The sequence below is a fragment of the Pseudophryne corroboree genome, chromosome 8, assembly GCF_028390025.1.
Source record: "Pseudophryne corroboree isolate aPseCor3 chromosome 8, aPseCor3.hap2, whole genome shotgun sequence".
Lineage (NCBI taxonomy): Eukaryota > Metazoa > Chordata > Amphibia > Anura > Myobatrachidae > Pseudophryne > Pseudophryne corroboree.
Genome location: NC_086451.1, coordinates 183109111 through 183118914, shown reverse-complemented (window position 1 = coordinate 183118914; position 9804 = coordinate 183109111). Strand labels below are relative to the sequence as shown.

Sequence of the window (9804 nt, the reverse complement as noted above, 5' to 3'; positions counted from 1 at the left end):
CTGTGGTTGTTTCGTTCCAGGTTTCCAGCTCCTGTCTCCAGCTATCACTAAGAGACCCGCACCAGTTTACCACCTTGCGGTGCAGCCTGACTCTGCAGTCCTCCGTGACTACTCCAGCTTCCAGCTACAGATCCATCTGCTTCCAGCGGTCAGCTTCCAGCAGTGATCAGTATTTCTTAAAGTGCCGGTGCTTCTCCAGCGGATACCTACATACCATCAGTACCCGCAAACCACCGGTACATGCATATCCTCGCTCCCTAGCTTCATCCTACTATTTGGCTGGTTCCATCCAGCATCCACTCCATGTTTAACATCTGGCTGGTTCCAACCAGTACCCACAGCAGCTACTCCAACTACAGCGCTACCAGCTTCCAGTGATACATCTGCTGGTGTGTTCCTTGGCTACTCTTACTACTACGGACGGGTCTGGTAAGGGCATTCCATCTCTGGGACATTAAGAACTGTGCCTACTGCTACCAGTGCCCTGTGGCCATTGCCAATCCATAGTACCCAGGAACTGTGTTATTCTAAACTGCTGTTTACCGTCATTCATTTACTACTGCTGTGTATACTTGGAGTTCTGCTAATAAACAGTATTGACTTTTAAATCCTGGTTGTCATGGTCACGCCGTCGGGCAACCTTCCTACATCTCATTCATATGTCTAGGGGTCTGATTAAACCTTGCAAGTTTAGTTTCACCTCAGCCCCTACAACTGAGGCTTCCTCTCGTCAGCTCAGGCCCTCAGTTGTGACAGAAAACAGTCCCAGGTATGTATATCTGCGCTAAAAACGTGATCATCCCACATAAATCAAAAAGATATAGCCATCATCCCACTGGAAACGCATAGAAAACTGTCCCAGGTATGTATATCTGCTCTAAAAACGTGATCATCCCATGAAAATCAAAGCGATATAGCCATTATCCTACTGAAAACGCATAGAAAAAACAGTCCCAGGTATGTATATCTGCACTAAAAACGTGATCATCCCATGAAAATCAAAGCGATATAGCCATTATCCCACTGGAAACGCATAGAAAACTGTCCCAGGTATGTACATCTGCACTAAAAATGTGATCATCCCATGAAAATCAAAGCGATATAGCCATTATCCTACTGGAAACGCATAAAAAGCAGTCCCAGGTATGTATATCTGCGCTAAAAACGTGATCATCCCACGTAAATCAAAAAGATATAGCCATCAACCCACAGGAAACGCATAGAAAACTGTCCCAGGTATGTATATCTATGCTAAAAAAGTGATCATCCCACGTAAATCAAAAAGATATAGCCATCATCCCACTGGAAACGCATAGAAAACTGTCCCAGGTATGTATATCTGCGCTAAAAACAGGATCATCCCACGTAAATAAAAAAGATATAGCCATCATCCCACTGGAAACACATAGAAAACAGTCCCAGGTATGTATATTTGCACTAAAAACGTGATCATCCCATGAAAATCAAAGAGATATAGCCATTATCCTACTGGAAACGCATAAAAAGCAGTCCCAGGTATGTATATCTGCGCTAAAAAAACGTGATCACCCCACGTAAATCAAAAAGATAAAGCCATCTTCCCACTGGAAACGCATAGAAAACAGTCCCACGTATGTATATCTGCGCTAAAAACGTGATCATCCCACATAAATCAAAAAGATATAGCCATCATCCCACTGCAAACGCATAGAAAACTGTCCCAGGTATGTATATCTGCGCTTATAACGTGATCATCCCACGTAAATCAAAGAGATATAGCCATTATCCTACTGGAAAGGAAACGCATAGAAAACATTCCCAGGTATACGGAAATGTGATTATAACGCGGTCATCCAATGTAAATTTTAATCGATTTTCTCTAACGTCCTAGTGGATGCTGGGGACTCCGTAAGGACCATGGGGATAGACGGGCTCCGCAGGAAACATGGGCACTTTAAGAAAGAATTTAGGTTCTGGTGTGCACTGGCTCCTCCCTCTATGCCCTTCCTCCAGACCTCAGTTTGATACTGTGCCCAGACGAGCTGGGTGATTTTCAGTGAGCTCTCCTGAGTTCGCTGAGAGAAAGTATTTTGTTAGGTTTTTTATTTTCAGGGAGCTCTGCTGGCAACAGACTCCCTGCATCGTGGGACAGAGGGGAGAGAAGCAGCCCTACTCTCTGAAGGTAGGTCCTGCTTCTTAGGCTACTGGACACCATTAGCTGCAGAGGGATTGTACGCAGGATCTCACCCTCGCCGTCCGATCCCAGAGCCGCGCCGCCGGCCCCCTCGCAGAGCCGGAAGACAGAAGCCGGGTGAGTATGAGAAGCAAGAAGACTTCAAATCGGCGGCAGAAGACTCCATTCTTCACTGAGGTAACGCACAGCACTGCAGCTGTGCGCCATTGCTCCCACACACCTCACATACTCCGGTCACTGTAAGGGTGCAGGGTGCAGGGGGGGGGGGCGCCCTGGGCAGCATTTGGAACCTCTTTTTGGCAAAAGTAAACATATATACAGTTGGGCACTGTTTATATGTATGAGCCCCCGCCAAGTAAATGCATATTTAAGCGGGACAGAAGCCCGCCGTCGAGGGGGCGGGGCTTCTTCCTCAGCACTTACCAGCGCCATTTTTTCTCCACAGCTCCGCTGAGAGGAAGCTCCCCAGGATCTCCTCTGCAGATTCACGGTAGAAGAGGGTAAAAAGAGAGGGGGGGCACATAAATTAGGCGCAAAAACACAATATAAACAGCAGCTACTGGGTTAACATTAAGTTACTGTGTTATTCCTGGGTTATAGCGCTGGGGTGTGTGCTGGCATACACTCTCTGTCTCTCCAAAGGGCCTTGTGGGGGAACTGTCTTCAAAAGGGCATTCCCTGTCTGTGTGGTGTGTCGGTACGCTTGTGTCGACATGTCTGATGAGGAAGGCTATGTGGAAGTAGAGCGGGAGCAAAAGAATGTGGTGTCTCCGCAGACGGCGCCGACACCTGATTGGATGGATATGTGGAAGGTTTTAAATGATAATGTTAATTCCTTACATAAAAAGGTTAGAAAAAGCTGAAGCCTCAGGACAGTCAGGGTCCCAACCCATGCCTGATCCTATGTCGCAGAGGCCGACAGGGTCTCAGAAGCGCCCACTATCCCAAATTGTTGACATGGATACCGACATGGATTCTGACTCCAGTGTCGATTACGATGATGCAAAACTACAGCCAAAATTGGCTAAATCCATCCGTTATATGATTATAGCAATTAAGGATGTGTTGCACATCACTGAGGAAACCCCAGTCCCTGACGGGAGGGTACATATGTATGGGGAAAAGAAGCCACAGGTAACCTTTCCCCCCTCACACGAGCTAAATGAGTTATGTGAAAAGGCTTGGGAATCTCCAGATAAAAAACTGCAGATTTCCAAAAGGATTCTTATGGCGTATCCTTTCCCGCCAACGGACAGGTTACGCTGGGAATCCTCCCCTAGGGTGGACAAAGCTTTAACACACTTATCCAAGAAGGTAGCCCTGCCGTCACAGGATACGGCTACCCTCAAAGATGCTGCGGATAGAAAACAGGAGGGTTCTCTGAAGTCCATTTATACACATTCAGGTACCTTACTGAGGCCGGCGATCGCGTCGGCCTGGGTGTGTAGTGCTGTAGCAGCATGGACGGACACCATGTCTGAGGAACTTGATACCTTAGACAAGGATACTATATTATTGATCCTGGGGCATATTAAAGACGCTGTCCTATATATGAGAGATGCGCAAAGAGACATTAGTCTACTGGGTTCTAGAATAAATGCTATGTCGATTTCTGCCAGAAGGGTCCTGTGGACTCGGTAATGGACAGGTGATGCCGACTCAAAAAGGCATATGGAGGTTTTACCTTACAAGGGTGAGGAATTGTTTCGGGAGGGTCTCTCGGACCTGGTCTCCACAGCTACGGCTGGAAAGTCAAATTTTTTGCCATATGTTTCCTCACAGCCTAAGAGAGCACCGTATTATCAAATGCTGTCCTTTCGATCACAGAAAAACAAGAAAGTCCGAGGTGCGTCCTTTCTTGCCAGAGGCAGGGGCAGAGGAAAGAAGCTGCACAACACAGCTAGATCCCAGGAACAGAAGTCCTCCCCGGCCTCTACAAAATTCACCGCATGACGCTGGGGCTCCACAAGCGGAGCTAGGCCCGGTGGGGGCACGTCTTCGAAATTTCAGCCACAAGTCGGTTCACTCCCAGTTGAATCCCTGGGCAATAGATATTGTGTCTCAGGGATACAAGCTGGAAATCGAGGAGATGCCCCCGCACCGAAACCTCAAATCGGCCCTGCCAGCTTCCCCCCACGAGAGGGAAATTGTGTTAACTGCAATTCACAAATTGTATCTTCAACAAGTGGTGGTCAAGTTTCCCCTCCTTCAACAGGGATGGGGTAATTATTCGACCATGTTTGTTGTCCCGAAACCGGACGGTTCGGTCAGACCCATATTGAATTTAAAATCCCTGAACATATACCTGAAACGGTTCAAGTTCAAGATGGAATCGCTGAGAGCGGTCATCGCAAGCCTGGGAGGGGGGATTTTATGGTGTCTCTAGACAAAGGATGCATACCTTCATGTCCTCATTTATCCACCTCATCAGGCGTACCTCAGATTTGTGGTACAGGATTGTCATTACCAATTTCAGACGTTGCCGTTTAATCTCTCCACGGCACCGAAAATATTTACCAAGGTAATGGCGGAGATGATGGTACTCCTGCGGAAGCAAGGAGTCGCAATTATCCCATACTTGGACGATCTCCTCATAAAAGCGAGATCAAGAGAGCAGTTGCTGATCAGCGTAGCACTTTCTCTGGAAGTGTTATGGCAACACGGCTGGATTCTAAATATTCCAAAGTCGCAGTTGGTTCCTACGACTCGTTTGCCTTTCCTGGGCATGATTCTAGACACAGACCAGAAAAGGGTTTATGTCCCGAGGGAGAAAGCCAGGAACTCATGACACTGGTCAGGAACCTATTAAAACCAAAACAGGTGTCAGTGCATCACTGCACTCGTGTCCTGGGAAAGATGGTGGCAACATACGAGGCCATTCCCTTCGGCAGGTTCCATGCGAGGACTTTTCAATGGGACTTACTGGACAAGTGGTCCGGATCACATCTTCAGATGCATCGGTTAATCACCCTATCCCCGAGGGCCAGGGTATCACTCCTGTGGTGGCTGCAGAGCAGCTCACCTTCTCGAGGGCCGCAGATTCGGCATTCAGGACTGGGTCCTGGTGACCACGGATGCAAGCCTCCGAGGTTGGGGTGCAGTCACACAGGGAAGAAATTTCCAAGGTCTGTGGTCAAGTCAAGAGACTTGCCTTCACATCAACATCCTGGAACTAAGGGCCATATACAACGCCTTACGTCAAGCGGAGACCCTGCTTCGCGACCAACCGGTTCTGATTCAGTCAGACAACATCACCGCAGTGGCTCATGTAAACTGCCAAGGCGGCACAAGGAGCAGAGTGGCGATGGTGGAAGCCACCAGAATTCTTCGCTGGGCGGAGAATCCCATAAGCGCACTGTCAGCAGTGTTCATCCCGGGAGTGGACAACTGGGAAGCAGACTTCCTCAGCAGACACGACCTCCACCCGGGAGAGTGGGGACTTCATCAGGAAGTCTTCGCACAGATTACTAGTCGGTGGGAACTGCCACAGGTGGACATGATGGCATCCCGCCTCAACAAAAAACTACAGAGGTATTGCGCCAGGTCAAGAGACCCTCAGGCGATAGCTGTAGACGCCCTGGTGACACCGTGGGTGTTCCAGTCGGTCTATGTATTTCCTCCTCTTCCTCTCATACCCAAGGTGCTGAGGATAATAAGAAAAAGAGGAGTGAGAACAATACTCATTGTTCCAGATTGGCCAAGAAGGACTTGGTATCCAGATCTGCAAGAAATGCTCACGGAGGACCCGTGGCCTCTTCCTCTAAGACAGGACTTGTTACAACAGGGGCCCTGTCTGTTCCAAGACTTACCGCGGCTGCGTTTGACGGCATGGCGTTTGAACGCCGGATCCTAGCAGAGATGAGGCCATTCCTATGCTGATAAAGGCTAGGAAGGACGTGACAGCTCAACATTATCACTGTATATGGCGAAAATATGTTGCTTGATGTGAGGCCAGGAATGCTCCTACGGAGGAATTCCAGCTGGACCGTTTCCTTCACTTCCTACAGTCTGGAGTGAATTTGGGCCTAAAATTGGGTTCCATTAAGGTCCAGATTTCGGCCCTATCCATTTTCTTTCAAAAAGAGTTGGCTTCTCTACCTGAAGTTCAGACGTTTGTAAATGGAGTGCTGCATATTCAGCCCCCTTTTGTGCCTCCAGTGGCACCTTGGGATCTTAACGTGGTGTTGAGTTTCCTGAAATTCCACTGGTTTGAACCACTCAAAACGGTGGAGTTGAAATATCTCACGTGGAAGGTGGTCATGCTATTAGCCTTGGCTTCGGCTAGGCGTGTGTCAGAGTTGGCGGCTTTGTCACATAAAAGCCCCTATCTGGTTTTCCATGCGGATAGAGCAGAATTGCGGACCCGACCACAATTTCTGCAAAAGTGGTTTCATCTTTTCATATAAACCAACCTATTGTGGTGCCTGTGGCGACTACTGACTTGGAGGATTCCGAGTTACTTGATGTGGTCAGGGCTTTGAAGGTTTATGTAGCCAGAACAGCTAGGGTCAGGAAAACAGAGTCGTTGTTTATCCTGTATGCTTCCAACAAGCTTGGTGCTCCTGCTTCAAAGCAAACTATTGCTCGCTCGATCTGTAACACGATTCAGCAGGCTCATTCTGCGGCTGGATTGCCGCTGCCAAAATCAGTTAAGGCCCATTCCACTAGGAAGGTGGGCTCTTCTTGGGCGGCTGCCCGAGGGGTCTCGACATTACAGCTTTGCCGTGCGGCTACTTGGTCAGGTTCAAACACTTTTGCAAAGTTCTAAAAGTTTGATACCCTGGCTGAGAAGGACCTTGTGTTTGCTCAATCGGTGCTGCAGAGTCATCCGCACTCTCCCGCCAGTTTGGGAGCTTTGGTATAATCCCCATGGTCCTTACGGAATCCCCAACATCCACTAGGACGTTAGAGAAAATAAGATTTTACTTACCGGTAAATCTATTTCTCGTAGTCCGTAGTGGATGCTGGGCGCCCGTCCCAAGTGCGGAATTCTTCTGCAATACTTGTATATAGTTATTGCTTCAATAAGGGTTATGTTATGGTTGCATCAGGGTTGACCTGATGCTCTGTTGTTTATCATACTGTTAACTGGTTGTTTTCACTTGTTATACGGTGTGATTGGTGTGGCTGGTATGAATCTTGCCCTGGATTACCAAAATCCTTTCCTTGTACTGTCAGCTCTTCTGGGCACAGTTTCTCTAACTGAGGTCTGGAGGAGGGGCATAGAGGGAGGAGCCAGTGCACACCAGAACCTAAATTCTTTCTTAAAGTGCCCATGTCTCTTGCGGAGCCCGTCTATCCCCATGGTCCTTACGGAGTCCCCAGCATCCACTACGGACTACGAGAAATAGATTTACCGGTAAGTAAAATCTTATTTTAATACAGTTTATAAAACAGAAATTAGGTATACTTTAACACCTTATGCAATGGTATGTGTATGTGTACATATATTATACTATATAATAAATGTGGGATAATGTACTTTTTACTGCTAATTATAAATATATTATAAGTCACTTTTTGGGCCTGACTTACATAAAATTTGATGTTATATGATGTTTTTTTTTTGTTTGTTAATCTTTAAATGAAGTAAAAAATTCTGACATCTAGTGTCTTGGAGGTGAACTGCATGTAATCATCCCGATCATCCCTTTCTGTGATCATCATTTTAGTACATCCCGCCCAGGAATCACATTGCACATGCTGTTGTTGAACTGCTTGGTCAGTTCTTTGCTTCCGGTAATTTCATCCAATCACAGTCATTAAGGCTACCATTTGTTATATGTTGTTATGTGTGGAGCTTTTATGTGATTATTTATGTGATATTGGTTTTAGATACAGATTAAAAATTGTACTTCACTATATGCAATTTTTCTTTACTTTTTGGTGGACATGAGCTTTTAGTGCCGGCATATATTGAAGAATTACATTGATGAGACATCATTCTATCAGTAGCGCCAGATAAGTTTACCCTTTCCTTTGTTTTGGTGGTTTGGTAGTTTGGTGGAGGTGATGGGGAATCCTCCAATTAGGGTATTACGGTCTGGCTGCACACTGTTTACAAGCGCACCCTTTTTGTGATTACATTTTGACTATCTATACATCCTACTATTGCCTGTGCATGGATTTACAAAGATATAGTAAAGTGGTTAGGCACATTACTTGGGGATTTGGATATAATGGATAAAAGTGACGTTGAATTGTTTTTACGTAACATTCAGGATTCTGCAGGATTTATGGTGAAATCCATGAAAGACCTGGGTTCAGTGGCTGCAGGAATATATTCCATTTCTGTCTTAGCTCGTCGAGGACTGTGGCTGCGCCAATGGTCTGCCGACATGGAATCCAGGAGAGGTGTGGAGACCCTACCCTACACAGGTAAGGCTGTCTTTGGGGAAGCGTTGGTTGCGTGGAACTCCACGGCTACAGCGGGTAAGTCACCTTTTCTTCCCTCAGCTGCAATTGAGAAAAGAGAAGGAAAAAGACAAAAAACCCTTGTTTGGCAGCACTCATTTGTTAACATATGTATTATGAATATGAATGGAAATGTCAAAAATAAAACTTAACCTTTATTTAATTCTTGAATAAAAGACTTATATATAAAAAATTAAGAATAATATCATATGTCACTTAATATTGATATTGAATTTAAATCTTGTTTACCTTTTTAGCAAATGAGGTACAAGATAATTAAAAAGGTGAAAATATCAAAGAGATGAAATTATTAAGGATACCTGCAGGTGGCTTACAATTAAGGGTATCCAATAAATCACGGTGCATGCCTCGGATATGTTTCTCCAATTACAATAATGAGCACATTTTGAAGATACAGATAATATCTCAGGTTGAGCTAAAGATTAGTACAGAAAAAATAAGAAAGATGGTGATAGTCTCCTTGGAAAAAGACCCACTGCACCTGGTATTCTCAGGAGGTTTCCCTTCCTAGTACTGACCAGGCCATACCTGTTTACCTTCTGAGATCGGACAAGATCGGGCGTATTCAGGATAGTATGGCCGTGGGCCGTTATTGAAGGGGGAGGAAGGACCACTTTTGCTTTCTGTACTCAACATATATCAGAACTAAAAATAGTCCGAAAATGTATTTCCAGATGAGAGAGTGTATGGAACATATATTTCTCTATCGTCCTAAGTGGATGCTGGGGTTCCTGAAAGGACCATGGGGAATAGCGGCTCCGCAGGAGACAGGGCACAAAAAAGTAAAGCTTTACTAGGTCAGGTGGTGTGCACTGGCTCCTCCCCCTATGACCCTCCTCCAGACTCCAGTTAGATTTTGTGCCCGAACGAGAAGGGTGCAATCTAGGTGGCTCTCCTAAAGAGCTGCTTAGAGAAAGTTTAGTTTAGGTTTTTTTTTTCTTTACAGTGAGTCCTGCTGGCAACAGGATCACTGCAACGTGGGACTTAGGGGGAAAGTAGTAAACTCACCTGCATGCAGAGTGGATTTGCTGCTTGGCTACTGGACACCATTAGCTCCAGAGGGATCGAACACAGGCCCAGCCGTGGAGTCCGGTCCCGGAGCCGCGCCGCCGACCCCCTTGCAGATGCTGAAGCGTGAAGAGGTCCGGAAACCGGCGGCTGAAGACTCCTCAGTCTTCATAAGGTAGCGCACAGCA

At 46.4% G+C, this 9804-nt stretch overlaps 1 pseudogene; it reads right to left on the bottom strand.

The window, feature by feature from the left end:
* Window positions 1-9077: 9077 nt before the first annotated feature.
* On the bottom strand, window positions 9078-9195 carry LOC134953476 (5S ribosomal RNA; annotated as a pseudogene).
* Between the last annotated feature and the right edge of the window lie 609 nt (window positions 9196-9804).